Genomic DNA, 16,666 nt, shown 5'->3' with positions numbered 1-16,666 from the left:
AAACTGTTTAGATTGATCAATTAATGCGGTTGAATCAGAAATTATTTTGTTGGTTTGTGTGACGAGGCTGTTGGTGGGATCTCTTTTTATTTTTGTATAACTACCATCGTCGAGTAATTCTTTAATTTTGTTGTTGTATTCTATTTTATCCATGATAACAGTAGCATTGCCTTTGTCAGCTGAGAGAACTACAATATCATTCCTCTTTTTTAATTTATATAATTCAAAACGCTCATCTTTGCTGAGGTTGCTAGCTGGCATCTTAGCGTTTTTGAGGGTTGCAGCGATTTCAGATCTTGCTACGTCTGCAGCGATGTGACCCAGGCCCCTGAGAGCAACGTCTACTTGGGCAATTATATCATTAACTGGTATGTGTTTAGGTGTGACTGCAAAGTTTAGACCTTTAGCTAAAACGGATTTCAGACCATCGGAAATAGAACTGTTACTGCGATTAATTACGACTTTATTAACGTCTAACTTTTTGGTGTGTGGGTCCGGTCTTTTGTTTAAGAGGAGGTTAAATTTGGAAATCAGGTTTTCCTTACATTTGGTCGACATAGTAGCAGCTGAAGAGGCAGTCATATTGTCTACATGTTCCCAATCCGATGTGGACATTATTGCCGTCAATGATAAGTGTGATTTGTAGAGTGTCTTGTCTAACTGATCTAGTTCTGTGCGTATAAGTCTGATTTTTTCTGAGATAAGAGCTAAGCTAGTTTTGAAAAGAATTCGTTTCGCATTAGAAGAAGTTACAGTAGCAGAGGTGAGTGTAAATGCGATTGGTATTACCCCAGAGTCGCGGCATCTCTTCAGGAAGGTGAGAGACTCGATCAGCTGAGCTTTCTTATCCCGGAGTTTGTTGAAAGATCTTAAAGTTATGTGAAAACCCTCCCCGTAGAGGCGATTAAATTTTGATTTAAAGCTTTCGTGACTGCAGTAATTCATATTCTTAGTTTTTTCGGTAAAGTCACGTTGAAGAGAAACAACAAAATAACAAAATATATATAAAACAATAAAAAATTCTCACGACGTTTCGACCATAACTCAAACGGTCATCATCAGGTGTGTCGGTTTGCATAAATTTATTTTGAAAACGGCATATTTATTTATATATATATAAAAATAACGTTTGCGTCACGCGCAACGATGGCAGTTTGCCAGGACTAGTCCATCTATTTTTTGAAAAGAGGAGGGGGGAGACGAAATTTGTTTTTATGTATGCTGTCTGAAAGGCACTGTAAGCGTGAACAATCAATCAAGAAGTGAAATGATTTATCAAATCTTTCCAATGATTGCTAAGATAGAATCCATCTTCTCGGTTGAAATTGTCTCTGTGTTTGTATATGTGGATAGCCTCATGAACGAATCTCTCATGGAAGCCAGATGGCTTACAAAGAACCTCCGTCTTGGAAAAGTCAATGGCATGTGAGCCTACTGAATTAGAACAATGATCTGCTACGGCCGAGGTGTTGGTCCTACCGTGTTTAAGGTCTGCTTTATGTTCACGAATGCGGTCCGAGATATGGCGTTTGGTTTCTCCAATGTAACTACTACCACAGAGGCAACTTAGTTTGTAGACACCAGGGTATTGTATGTCCGGAATCACATCTTTTACAGACGGAACCAGATCACGGATTTTATGTAATGTGTTGAAACGGACCTGGATCTTGTGTTTATTCAAGATTTTGGAGATCTTTTTTGTGATCCCAGCAATGTAGGGTAAAGTGATGGTTTTGAAAGGCTCCTCAAGAGGGTTCTTCTTCATGGTTTGAGTGATAGCTTTGCGGATTGTATAGTCGGAGTAACCATTAGCCCTAAGAGCTTGGTGTACGTGCTTGAGTTCACTGCTTATGTGTTCCTGGTCGGATATGCATTGGGCTCTATGATACAGAGTCTTGATGAGAGAATTCTTCTGTGATGGATGGTGGTGGGAATCCGGTTTCAGATAAGCATCCGTATGGGTAGCTTTCCTGTAGACAGAGTGGCTCATTGAACCATCAGGTCTCTTTTTAATTAGGACATCCAAAAAAGGTATCTTGCCATCTATTTCGACTTCCATGGTAAATCTGATGGCTGGGTGTATGGAATTGATGTGGTCGAAGAATTTGTCTAGAGCAGGCCGGCCATGTGGCCAGATGACAAAAGTGTCATCCACGTACCTCTTCCATAAGGTTGGGCGCAGAGTGGCAGTCTGGATGGCGTCAGTCTCAAATTTCTCCATGAAAATGTTAGCTATAACTGGAGAAAGGGGGGAGCCCATTGGGGTGCCCTCAGTTTGTTTGTAGAAAGTTCCATTCCAAGTGAAGTATGTATTGGTTAAACAGTGTCTCACCAGGGGGGGTACCTCAGTGTTTAGTCCTTGATGAACCAAGTCTTCAATGATTGCAATGGTGTCAGGTACAGGAACCTTGGTGAATAAGGAAACTACATCAAAACTGACAAGCAGGTCGTCTGGGGACAGGGAAATACCCTTGATTGTTGATACCAGGTGAGTAGAATTTTGTACCGCAGAGGTGGTCTTTCCAGTGAAAGGACGCAGGATTTCAGACAAAAAACGAGCTAGTTTGTAGGTGGGGGAGCTGATAGTAGAGACTATGGGACGAAGAGGTGTATCAACTTTATGTATTTTTGGTAAGCCGTATAATCTTGGTGGCCTGGCAGCAGAAGGTTTCAACGAAAACTGTTTAGATTGATCAATTAATGCGGTTGAATCAGAAATTATTTTGTTGGTTTGTGTGACGAGGCTGTTGGTGGGATCTCTTTTTATTTTTGTATAACTACCATCGTCGAGTAATTCTTTAATTTTGTTGTTGTATTCTATTTTATCCATGATAACAGTAGCATTGCCTTTGTCAGCTGAGAGAACTACAATATCATTCCTCTTTTTTAATTTATATAATTCAAAACGCTCATCTTTGCTGAGGTTGCTAGCTGGCATCTTAGCGTTTTTGAGGGTTGCAGCGATTTCAGATCTTGCTACGTCTGCAGCGATGTGACCCAGGCCCCTGAGAGCAACGTCTACTTGGGCAATTATATCATTAACTGGTATGTGTTTAGGTGTGACTGCAAAGTTTAGACCTTTAGCTAAAACGGATTTCAGACCATCGGAAATAGAACTGTTACTGCGATTAATTACGACTTTATTAACGTCTAACTTTTTGGTGTGTGGGTCCGGTCTTTTGTTTAAGAGGAGGTTAAATTTGGAAATCAGGTTTTCCTTACATTTGGTCGACATAGTAGCAGCTGAAGAGGCAGTCATATTGTCTACATGTTCCCAATCCGATGTGGACATTATTGCCGTCAATGATAAGTGTGATTTGTAGAGTGTCTTGTCTAACTGATCTAGTTCTGTGCGTATAAGTCTGATTTTTTCTGAGATAAGAGCTAAGCTAGTTTTGAAAAGAATTCGTTTCGCATTAGAAGAAGTTACAGTAGCAGAGGTGAGTGTAAATGCGATTGGTATTACCCCAGAGTCGCGGCATCTCTTCAGGAAGGTGAGAGACTCGATCAGCTGAGCTTTCTTATCCCGGAGTTTGTTGAAAGATCTTAAAGTTATGTGAAAACCCTCCCCGTAGAGGCGATTAAATTTTGATTTAAAGCTTTCGTGACTGCAGTAATTCATATTCTTAGTTTTTTCGGTAAAGTCACGTTGAAGAGAAACAACAAAATAACAAAATATATATAAAACAATAAAAAATTCTCACGACGTTTCGACCATAACTCAAACGGTCATCATCAGGTGTGTCGGTTTGCATAAATTTATTTTGAAAACGGCATATTTATTTATATATATATAAAAATAACGTTTGCGTCACGCGCAACGATGGCAGTTTGCCAGGACTAGTCCATCTATTTTTTGAAAAGAGGAGGGGGGAGACGAAATTTGTTTTTATGTATGCTGTCTGAAAGGCACTGTAAGCGTGAACAATCAATCAAGAAGTGAAATGATTTATCAAATCTTTCCAATGATTGCTAAGATAGAATCCATCTTCTCGGTTGAAATTGTCTCTGTGTTTGTATATGTGGATAGCCTCATGAACGAATCTCTCATGGAAGCCAGATGGCTTACAAAGAACCTCCGTCTTGGAAAAGTCAATGGCATGTGAGCCTACTGAATTAGAACAATGATCTGCTACGGCCGAGGTGTTGGTCCTACCGTGTTTAAGGTCTGCTTTATGTTCACGAATGCGGTCCGAGATATGGCGTTTGGTTTCTCCAATGTAACTACTACCACAGAGGCAACTTAGTTTGTAGACACCAGGGTATTGTATGTCCGGAATCACATCTTTTACAGACGGAACCAGATCACGGATTTTATGTAATGTGTTGAAACGGACCTGGATCTTGTGTTTATTCAAGATTTTGGAGATCTTTTTTGTGATCCCAGCAATGTAGGGTAAAGTGATGGTTTTGAAAGGCTCCTCAAGAGGGTTCTTCTTCATGGTTTGAGTGATAGCTTTGCGGATTGTATAGTCGGAGTAACCATTAGCCCTAAGAGCTTGGTGTACGTGCTTGAGTTCACTGCTTATGTGTTCCTGGTCGGATATGCATTGGGCTCTATGATACAGAGTCTTGATGAGAGAATTCTTCTGTGATGGATGGTGGTGGGAATCCGGTTTCAGATAAGCATCCGTATGGGTAGCTTTCCTGTAGACAGAGTGGCTCATTGAACCATCAGGTCTCTTTTTAATTAGGACATCCAAAAAAGGTATCTTGCCATCTATTTCGACTTCCATGGTAAATCTGATGGCTGGGTGTATGGAATTGATGTGGTCGAAGAATTTGTCTAGAGCAGGCCGGCCATGTGGCCAGATGACAAAAGTGTCATCCACGTACCTCTTCCATAAGGTTGGGCGCAGAGTGGCAGTCTGGATGGCGTCAGTCTCAAATTTCTCCATGAAAATGTTAGCTATAACTGGAGAAAGGGGGGAGCCCATTGGGGTGCCCTCAGTTTGTTTGTAGAAAGTTCCATTCCAAGTGAAGTATGTATTGGTTAAACAGTGTCTCACCAGGGGGGGTACCTCAGTGTTTAGTCCTTGATGAACCAAGTCTTCAATGATTGCAATGGTGTCAGGTACAGGAACCTTGGTGAATAAGGAAACTACATCAAAACTGACAAGCAGGTCGTCTGGGGACAGGGAAATACCCTTGATTGTTGATACCAGGTGAGTAGAATTTTGTACCGCAGAGGTGGTCTTTCCAGTGAAAGGACGCAGGATTTCAGACAAAAAACGAGCTAGTTTGTAGGTGGGGGAGCTGATAGTAGAGACTATGGGACGAAGAGGTGTATCAACTTTATGTATTTTTGGTAAGCCGTATAATCTTGGTGGCCTGGCAGCAGAAGGTTTCAACGAAAACTGTTTAGATTGATCAATTAATGCGGTTGAATCAGAAATTATTTTGTTGGTTTGTGTGACGAGGCTGTTGGTGGGATCTCTTTTTATTTTTGTATAACTACCATCGTCGAGTAATTCTTTAATTTTGTTGTTGTATTCTATTTTATCCATGATAACAGTAGCATTGCCTTTGTCAGCTGAGAGAACTACAATATCATTCCTCTTTTTTAATTTATATAATTCAAAACGCTCATCTTTGCTGAGGTTGCTAGCTGGCATCTTAGCGTTTTTGAGGGTTGCAGCGATTTCAGATCTTGCTACGTCTGCAGCGATGTGACCCAGGCCCCTGAGAGCAACGTCTACTTGGGCAATTATATCATTAACTGGTATGTGTTTAGGTGTGACTGCAAAGTTTAGACCTTTAGCTAAAACGGATTTCAGACCATCGGAAATAGAACTGTTACTGCGATTAATTACGACTTTATTAACGTCTAACTTTTTGGTGTGTGGGTCCGGTCTTTTGTTTAAGAGGAGGTTAAATTTGGAAATCAGGTTTTCCTTACATTTGGTCGACATAGTAGCAGCTGAAGAGGCAGTCATATTGTCTACATGTTCCCAATCCGATGTGGACATTATTGCCGTCAATGATAAGTGTGATTTGTAGAGTGTCTTGTCTAACTGATCTAGTTCTGTGCGTATAAGTCTGATTTTTTCTGAGATAAGAGCTAAGCTAGTTTTGAAAAGAATTCGTTTCGCATTAGAAGAAGTTACAGTAGCAGAGGTGAGTGTAAATGCGATTGGTATTACCCCAGAGTCGCGGCATCTCTTCAGGAAGGTGAGAGACTCGATCAGCTGAGCTTTCTTATCCCGGAGTTTGTTGAAAGATCTTAAAGTTATGTGAAAACCCTCCCCGTAGAGGCGATTAAATTTTGATTTAAAGCTTTCGTGACTGCAGTAATTCATATTCTTAGTTTTTTCGGTAAAGTCACGTTGAAGAGAAACAACAAAATAACAAAATATATATAAAACAATAAAAAATTCTCACGACGTTTCGACCATAACTCAAACGGTCATCATCAGGTGTGTCGGTTTGCATAAATTTATTTTGAAAACGGCATATTTATTTATATATATATAAAAATAACGTTTGCGTCACGCGCAACGATGGCAGTTTGCCAGGACTAGTCCATCTATTTTTTGAAAAGAGGAGGGGGGAGACGAAATTTGTTTTTATGTATGCTGTCTGAAAGGCACTGTAAGCGTGAACAATCAATCAAGAAGTGAAATGATTTATCAAATCTTTCCAATGATTGCTAAGATAGAATCCATCTTCTCGGTTGAAATTGTCTCTGTGTTTGTATATGTGGATAGCCTCATGAACGAATCTCTCATGGAAGCCAGATGGCTTACAAAGAACCTCCGTCTTGGAAAAGTCAATGGCATGTGAGCCTACTGAATTAGAACAATGATCTGCTACGGCCGAGGTGTTGGTCCTACCGTGTTTAAGGTCTGCTTTATGTTCACGAATGCGGTCCGAGATATGGCGTTTGGTTTCTCCAATGTAACTACTACCACAGAGGCAACTTAGTTTGTAGACACCAGGGTATTGTATGTCCGGAATCACATCTTTTACAGACGGAACCAGATCACGGATTTTATGTAATGTGTTGAAACGGACCTGGATCTTGTGTTTATTCAAGATTTTGGAAATCTTTTTTGTGATCCCAGCAATGTAGGGTAAAGTGATGGTTTTGAAAGGCTCCTCAAGAGGGTTCTTCTTCATGGTTTGAGTGATAGCTTTGCGGATTGTATAGTCGGAGTAACCATTAGCCCTAAGAGCTTGGTGTACGTGCTTGAGTTCACTGCTTATGTGTTCCTGGTCGGATATGCATTGGGCTCTATGATACAGAGTCTTGATGAGAGAATTCTTCTGTGATGGATGGTGGTGGGAATCCGGTTTCAGATAAGCATCCGTATGGGTAGCTTTCCTGTAGACAGAGTGGCTCATTGAACCATCAGGTCTCTTTTTAATTAGGACATCCAAAAAAGGTATCTTGCCATCTATTTCGACTTCCATGGTAAATCTGATGGCTGGGTGTATGGAATTGATGTGGTCGAAGAATTTGTCTAGAGCAGGCCGGCCATGTGGCCAGATGACAAAAGTGTCATCCACGTACCTCTTCCATAAGGTTGGGCGCAGAGTGGCAGTCTGGATGGCGTCAGTCTCAAATTTCTCCATGAAAATGTTAGCTATAACTGGAGAAAGGGGGGAGCCCATTGGGGTGCCCTCAGTTTGTTTGTAGAAAGTTCCATTCCAAGTGAAGTATGTATTGGTTAAACAGTGTCTCACCAGGGGGGGTACCTCAGTGTTTAGTCCTTGATGAACCAAGTCTTCAATGATTGCAATGGTGTCAGGTACAGGAACCTTGGTGAATAAGGAAACTACATCAAAACTGACAAGCAGGTCGTCTGGGGACAGGGAAATACCCTTGATTGTTGATACCAGGTGAGTAGAATTTTGTACCGCAGAGGTGGTCTTTCCAGTGAAAGGACGCAGGATTTCAGACAAAAAACGAGCTAGTTTGTAGGTGGGGGAGCTGATAGTAGAGACTATGGGACGAAGAGGTGTATCAACTTTATGTATTTTTGGTAAGCCGTATAATCTTGGTGGCCTGGCAGCAGAAGGTTTCAACGAAAACTGTTTAGATTGATCAATTAATGCGGTTGAATCAGAAATTATTTTGTTGGTTTGTGTGACGAGGCTGTTGGTGGGATCTCTTTTTATTTTTGTATAACTACCATCGTCGAGTAATTCTTTAATTTTGTTGTTGTATTCTATTTTATCCATGATAACAGTAGCATTGCCTTTGTCAGCTGAGAGAACTACAATATCATTCCTCTTTTTTAATTTATATAATTCAAAACGCTCATCTTTGCTGAGGTTGCTAGCTGGCATCTTAGCGTTTTTGAGGGTTGCAGCGATTTCAGATCTTGCTACGTCTGCAGCGATGTGACCCAGGCCCCTGAGAGCAACGTCTACTTGGGCAATTATATCATTAACTGGTATGTGTTTAGGTGTGACTGCAAAGTTTAGACCTTTAGCTAAAACGGATTTCAGACCATCGGAAATAGAACTGTTACTGCGATTAATTACGACTTTATTAACGTCTAACTTTTTGGTGTGTGGGTCCGGTCTTTTGTTTAAGAGGAGGTTAAATTTGGAAATCAGGTTTTCCTTACATTTGGTCGACATAGTAGCAGCTGAAGAGGCAGTCATATTGTCTACATGTTCCCAATCCGATGTGGACATTATTGCCGTCAATGATAAGTGTGATTTGTAGAGTGTCTTGTCTAACTGATCTAGTTCTGTGCGTATAAGTCTGATTTTTTCTGAGATAAGAGCTAAGCTAGTTTTGAAAAGAATTCGTTTCGCATTAGAAGAAGTTACAGTAGCAGAGGTGAGTGTAAATGCGATTGGTATTACCCCAGAGTCGCGGCATCTCTTCAGGAAGGTGAGAGACTCGATCAGCTGAGCTTTCTTATCCCGGAGTTTGTTGAAAGATCTTAAAGTTATGTGAAAACCCTCCCCGTAGAGGCGATTAAATTTTGATTTAAAGCTTTCGTGACTGCAGTAATTCATATTCTTAGTTTTTTCGGTAAAGTCACGTTGAAGAGAAACAACAAAATAACAAAATATATATAAAACAATAAAAAATTCTCACGACGTTTCGACCATAACTCAAACGGTCATCATCAGGTGTGTCGGTTTGCATAAATTTATTTTGAAAACGGCATATTTATTTATATATATATAAAAATAACGTTTGCGTCACGCGCAACGATGGCAGTTTGCCAGGACTAGTCCATCTATTTTTTGAAAAGAGGAGGGGGGAGACGAAATTTGTTTTTATGTATGCTGTCTGAAAGGCACTGTAAGCGTGAACAATCAATCAAGAAGTGAAATGATTTATCAAATCTTTCCAATGATTGCTAAGATAGAATCCATCTTCTCGGTTGAAATTGTCTCTGTGTTTGTATATGTGGATAGCCTCATGAACGAATCTCTCATGGAAGCCAGATGGCTTACAAAGAACCTCCGTCTTGGAAAAGTCAATGGCATGTGAGCCTACTGAATTAGAACAATGATCTGCTACGGCCGAGGTGTTGGTCCTACCGTGTTTAAGGTCTGCTTTATGTTCACGAATGCGGTCCGAGATATGGCGTTTGGTTTCTCCAATGTAACTACTACCACAGAGGCAACTTAGTTTGTAGACACCAGGGTATTGTATGTCCGGAATCACATCTTTTACAGACGGAACCAGATCACGGATTTTATGTAATGTGTTGAAACGGACCTGGATCTTGTGTTTATTCAAGATTTTGGAGATCTTTTTTGTGATCCCAGCAATGTAGGGTAAAGTGATGGTTTTGAAAGGCTCCTCAAGAGGGTTCTTCTTCATGGTTTGAGTGATAGCTTTGCGGATTGTATAGTCGGAGTAACCATTAGCCCTAAGAGCTTGGTGTACGTGCTTGAGTTCACTGCTTATGTGTTCCTGGTCGGATATGCATTGGGCTCTATGATACAGAGTCTTGATGAGAGAATTCTTCTGTGATGGATGGTGGTGGGAATCCGGTTTCAGATAAGCATCCGTATGGGTAGCTTTCCTGTAGACAGAGTGGCTCATTGAACCATCAGGTCTCTTTTTAATTAGGACATCCAAAAAAGGTATCTTGCCATCTATTTCGACTTCCATGGTAAATCTGATGGCTGGGTGTATGGAATTGATGTGGTCGAAGAATTTGTCTAGAGCAGGCCGGCCATGTGGCCAGATGACAAAAGTGTCATCCACGTACCTCTTCCATAAGGTTGGGCGCAGAGTGGCAGTCTGGATGGCGTCAGTCTCAAATTTCTCCATGAAAATGTTAGCTATAACTGGAGAAAGGGGGGAGCCCATTGGGGTGCCCTCAGTTTGTTTGTAGAAAGTTCCATTCCAAGTGAAGTATGTATTGGTTAAACAGTGTCTCACCAGGGGGGGTACCTCAGTGTTTAGTCCTTGATGAACCAAGTCTTCAATGATTGCAATGGTGTCAGGTACAGGAACCTTGGTGAATAAGGAAACTACATCAAAACTGACAAGCAGGTCGTCTGGGGACAGGGAAATACCCTTGATTGTTGATACCAGGTGAGTAGAATTTTGTACCGCAGAGGTGGTCTTTCCAGTGAAAGGACGCAGGATTTCAGACAAAAAACGAGCTAGTTTGTAGGTGGGGGAGCTGATAGTAGAGACTATGGGACGAAGAGGTGTATCAACTTTATGTATTTTTGGTAAGCCGTATAATCTTGGTGGCCTGGCAGCAGAAGGTTTCAACGAAAACTGTTTAGATTGATCAATTAATGCGGTTGAATCAGAAATTATTTTGTTGGTTTGTGTGACGAGGCTGTTGGTGGGATCTCTTTTTATTTTTGTATAACTACCATCGTCGAGTAATTCTTTAATTTTGTTGTTGTATTCTATTTTATCCATGATAACAGTAGCATTGCCTTTGTCAGCTGAGAGAACTACAATATCATTCCTCTTTTTTAATTTATATAATTCAAAACGCTCATCTTTGCTGAGGTTGCTAGCTGGCATCTTAGCGTTTTTGAGGGTTGCAGCGATTTCAGATCTTGCTACGTCTGCAGCGATGTGACCCAGGCCCCTGAGAGCAACGTCTACTTGGGCAATTATATCATTAACTGGTATGTGTTTAGGTGTGACTGCAAAGTTTAGACCTTTAGCTAAAACGGATTTCAGACCATCGGAAATAGAACTGTTACTGCGATTAATTACGACTTTATTAACGTCTAACTTTTTGGTGTGTGGGTCCGGTCTTTTGTTTAAGAGGAGGTTAAATTTGGAAATCAGGTTTTCCTTACATTTGGTCGACATAGTAGCAGCTGAAGAGGCAGTCATATTGTCTACATGTTCCCAATCCGATGTGGACATTATTGCCGTCAATGATAAGTGTGATTTGTAGAGTGTCTTGTCTAACTGATCTAGTTCTGTGCGTATAAGTCTGATTTTTTCTGAGATAAGAGCTAAGCTAGTTTTGAAAAGAATTCGTTTCGCATTAGAAGAAGTTACAGTAGCAGAGGTGAGTGTAAATGCGATTGGTATTACCCCAGAGTCGCGGCATCTCTTCAGGAAGGTGAGAGACTCGATCAGCTGAGCTTTCTTATCCCGGAGTTTGTTGAAAGATCTTAAAGTTATGTGAAAACCCTCCCCGTAGAGGCGATTAAATTTTGATTTAAAGCTTTCGTGACTGCAGTAATTCATATTCTTAGTTTTTTCGGTAAAGTCACGTTGAAGAGAAACAACAAAATAACAAAATATATATAAAACAATAAAAAATTCTCACGACGTTTCGACCATAACTCAAACGGTCATCATCAGGTGTGTCGGTTTGCATAAATTTATTTTGAAAACGGCATATTTATTTATATATATATAAAATAACGTTTGCGTCACGCGCAACGATGGCAGTTTGCCAGGACTAGTCCATCTATTTTTTGAAAAGAGGAGGGGGGAGACGAAATTTGTTTTTATGTATGCTGTCTGAAAGGCACTGTAAGCGTGAACAATCAATCAAGAAGTGAAATGATTTATCAAATCTTTCCAATGATTGCTAAGATAGAATCCATCTTCTCGGTTGAAATTGTCTCTGTGTTTGTATATGTGGATAGCCTCATGAACGAATCTCTCATGGAAGCCAGATGGCTTACAAAGAACCTCCGTCTTGGAAAAGTCAATGGCATGTGAGCCTACTGAATTAGAACAATGATCTGCTACGGCCGAGGTGTTGGTCCTACCGTGTTTAAGGTCTGCTTTATGTTCACGAATGCGGTCCGAGATATGGCGTTTGGTTTCTCCAATGTAACTACTACCACAGAGGCAACTTAGTTTGTAGACACCAGGGTATTGTATGTCCGGAATCACATCTTTTACAGACGGAACCAGATCACGGATTTTATGTAATGTGTTGAAACGGACCTGGATCTTGTGTTTATTCAAGATTTTGGAGATCTTTTTTGTGATCCCAGCAATGTAGGGTAAAGTGATGGTTTTGAAAGGCTCCTCAAGAGGGTTCTTCTTCATGGTTTGAGTGATAGCTTTGCGGATTGTATAGTCGGAGTAACCATTAGCCCTAAGAGCTTGGTGTACGTGCTTGAGTTCACTGCTTATGTGTTCCTGGTCGGATATGCATTGGGCTCTATGATACAGAGTCTTGATGAGAGAATTCTTCTGTGATGGATGGTGGTGGGAATCCGGTTTCAGATAAGCATCCGTATGGGTAGCTTTCCTGTAGACAGAGTGGCTCATTGAACCATCAGGTCTCTTTTTAATTAGGACATCCAAAAAAGGTATCTTGCCATCTATTTCGACTTCCATGGTAAATCTGATGGCTGGGTGTATGGAATTGATGTGGTCGAAGAATTTGTCTAGAGCAGGCCGGCCATGTGGCCAGATGACAAAAGTGTCATCCACGTACCTCTTCCATAAGGTTGGGCGCAGAGTGGCAGTCTGGATGGCGTCAGTCTCAAATTTCTCCATGAAAATGTTAGCTATAACTGGAGAAAGGGGGGAGCCCATTGGGGTGCCCTCAGTTTGTTTGTAGAAAGTTCCATTCCAAGTGAAGTATGTATTGGTTAAACAGTGTCTCACCAGGGGGGGTACCTCAGTGTTTAGTCCTTGATGAACCAAGTCTTCAATGATTGCAATGGTGTCAGGTACAGGAACCTTGGTGAATAAGGAAACTACATCAAAACTGACAAGCAGGTCGTCTGGGGACAGGGAAATACCCTTGATTGTTGATACCAGGTGAGTAGAATTTTGTACCGCAGAGGTGGTCTTTCCAGTGAAAGGACGCAGGATTTCAGACAAAAAACGAGCTAGTTTGTAGGTGGGGGAGCTGATAGTAGAGACTATGGGACGAAGAGGTGTATCAACTTTATGTATTTTTGGTAAGCCGTATAATCTTGGTGGCCTGGCAGCAGAAGGTTTCAACGAAAACTGTTTAGATTGATCAATTAATGCGGTTGAATCAGAAATTATTTTGTTGGTTTGTGTGACGAGGCTGTTGGTGGGATCTCTTTTTATTTTTGTATAACTACCATCGTCGAGTAATTCTTTAATTTTGTTGTTGTATTCTATTTTATCCATGATAACAGTAGCATTGCCTTTGTCAGCTGAGAGAACTACAATATCATTCCTCTTTTTTAATTTATATAATTCAAAACGCTCATCTTTGCTGAGGTTGCTAGCTGGCATCTTAGCGTTTTTGAGGGTTGCAGCGATTTCAGATCTTGCTACGTCTGCAGCGATGTGACCCAGGCCCCTGAGAGCAACGTCTACTTGGGCAATTATATCATTAACTGGTATGTGTTTAGGTGTGACTGCAAAGTTTAGACCTTTAGCTAAAACGGATTTCAGACCATCGGAAATAGAACTGTTACTGCGATTAATTACGACTTTATTAACGTCTAACTTTTTGGTGTGTGGGTCCGGTCTTTTGTTTAAGAGGAGGTTAAATTTGGAAATCAGGTTTTCCTTACATTTGGTCGACATAGTAGCAGCTGAAGAGGCAGTCATATTGTCTACATGTTCCCAATCCGATGTGGACATTATTGCCGTCAATGATAAGTGTGATTTGTAGAGTGTCTTGTCTAACTGATCTAGTTCTGTGCGTATAAGTCTGATTTTTTCTGAGATAAGAGCTAAGCTAGTTTTGAAAAGAATTCGTTTCGCATTAGAAGAAGTTACAGTAGCAGAGGTGAGTGTAAATGCGATTGGTATTACCCCAGAGTCGCGGCATCTCTTCAGGAAGGTGAGAGACTCGATCAGCTGAGCTTTCTTATCCCGGAGTTTGTTGAAAGATCTTAAAGTTATGTGAAAACCCTCCCCGTAGAGGCGATTAAATTTTGATTTAAAGCTTTCGTGACTGCAGTAATTCATATTCTTAGTTTTTTCGGTAAAGTCACGTTGAAGAAAAACAACAAAATAACAAAATATATATAAAACAATAAAAAATTCTCACGACGTTTCGACCATAACTCAAACGGTCATCATCAGGTGTGTCGGTTTGCATAAATTTATTTTGAAAACGGCATATTTATTTATATATATATAAAAATAACGTTTGCGTCACGCGCAACGATGGCAGTTTGCCAGGACTAGTCCATCTATTTTTTGAAAAGAGGAGGGGGGAGACGAAATTTGTTTTTATGTATGCTGTCTGAAAGGCACTGTAAGCGTGAACAATCAATCAAGAAGTGAAATGATTTATCAAATCTTTCCAATGATTGCTAAGATAGAATCCATCTTCTCGGTTGAAATTGTCTCTGTGTTTGTATATGTGGATAGCCTCATGAACGAATCTCTCATGGAAGCCAGATGGCTTACAAAGAACCTCCGTCTTGGAAAAGTCAATGGCATGTGAGCCTACTGAATTAGAACAATGATCTGCTACGGCCGAGGTGTTGGTCCTACCGTGTTTAAGGTCTGCTTTATGTTCACGAATGCGGTCCGAGATATGGCGTTTGGTTTCTCCAATGTAACTACTACCACAGAGGCAACTTAGTTTGTAGACACCAGGGTATTGTATGTCCGGAATCACATCTTTTACAGACGGAACCAGATCACGGATTTTATGTAATGTGTTGAAACGGACCTGGATCTTGTGTTTATTCAAGATTTTGGAGATCTTTTTTGTGATCCCAGCAATGTAGGGTAAAGTGATGGTTTTGAAAGGCTCCTCAAGAGGGTTCTTCTTCATGGTTTGAGTGATAGCTTTGCGGATTGTATAGTCGGAGTAACCATTAGCCCTAAGAGCTTGGTGTACGTGCTTGAGTTCACTGCTTATGTGTTCCTGGTCGGATATGCATTGGGCTCTATGATACAGAGTCTTGATGAGAGAATTCTTCTGTGATGGATGGTGGTGGGAATCCGGTTTCAGATAAGCATCCGTATGGGTAGCTTTCCTGTAGAAAGAGTGGCTCATTGAACCATCAGGTCTCTTTTTAATTAGGACATCCAAAAAAGGTATCTTGCCATCTATTTCGACTTCCATGGTAAATCTGATGGCTGGGTGTATGGAATTGATGTGGTCGAAGAATTTGTCTAGAGCAGGCCGGCCATGTGGCCAGATGACAAAAGTGTCATCCACGTACCTCTTCCATAAGGTTGGGCGCAGAGTGGCAGTCTGGATGGCGTCAGTCTCAAATTTCTCCATGAAAATGTTAGCTATAACTGGAGAAAGGGGGGAGCCCATTGGGGTGCCCTCAGTTTGTTTGTAGAAAGTTCCATTCCAAGTGAAGTATGTATTGGTTAAACAGTGTCTCACCAGGGGGGGTACCTCAGTGTTTAGTCCTTGATGAACCAAGTCTTCAATGATTGCAATGGTGTCAGGTACAGGAACCTTGGTGAATAAGGAAACTACATCAAAACTGACAAGCAGGTCGTCTGGGGACAGGGAAATACCCTTGATTGTTGATACCAGGTGAGTAGAATTTTGTACCGCAGAGGTGGTCTTTCCAGTGAAAGGACGCAGGATTTCAGACAAAAAACGAGCTAGTTTGTAGGTGGGGGAGCTGATAGTAGAGACTATGGGACGAAGAGGTGTATCAACTTTATGTATTTTTGGTAAGCCGTATAATCTTGGTGGCCTGGCAGCAGAAGGTTTCAACGAAAACTGTTTAGATTGATCAATTAATGCGGTTGAATCAGAAATTATTTTGTTGGTTTGTGTGACGAGGCTGTTGGTGGGATCTCTTTTTATTTTTGTATAACTACCATCGTCGAGTAATTCTTTAATTTTGTTGTTGTATTCTATTTTATCCATGATAACAGTAGCATTGCCTTTGTCAGCTGAGAGAACTACAATATCATTCCTCTTTTTTAATTTATATAATTCAAAACGCTCATCTTTGCTGAGGTTGCTAGCTGGCATCTTAGCGTTTTTGAGGGTTGCAGCGATTTCAGATCTTGCTACGTCTGCAGCGATGTGACCCAGGCCCCTGAGAGCAACGTCTACTTGGGCAATTATATCATTAACTGGTATGTGTTTAGGTGTGACTGCAAAGTTTAGACCTTTAGCTAAAACGGATTTCAGACCATCGGAAATAGAACTGTTACTGCGATTAATTACGACTTTATTAACGTCTAACTTTTTGGTGTGTGGGTCCGGTCTTTTGTTTAAGAGGAGGTTAAATTTGGAAATCAGGTTTTCCTTACATTTGGTCGACATAGTAGCAGCTGAAGAGGCAGTCATATTGTCTACATGTTCCCAATCCG

The sequence above is a fragment of the Petromyzon marinus genome, chromosome 75 (genome assembly GCF_048934315.1).
Source record: "Petromyzon marinus isolate PM22_M1 ecotype Great Lakes invasive population chromosome 75, UKy_Petmar_22M1.pri1.0, whole genome shotgun sequence".
NCBI classification, from domain to species: domain Eukaryota; kingdom Metazoa; phylum Chordata; class Hyperoartia; order Petromyzontiformes; family Petromyzontidae; genus Petromyzon; species Petromyzon marinus.
This window is presented reverse-complemented; position numbering follows the sequence as displayed.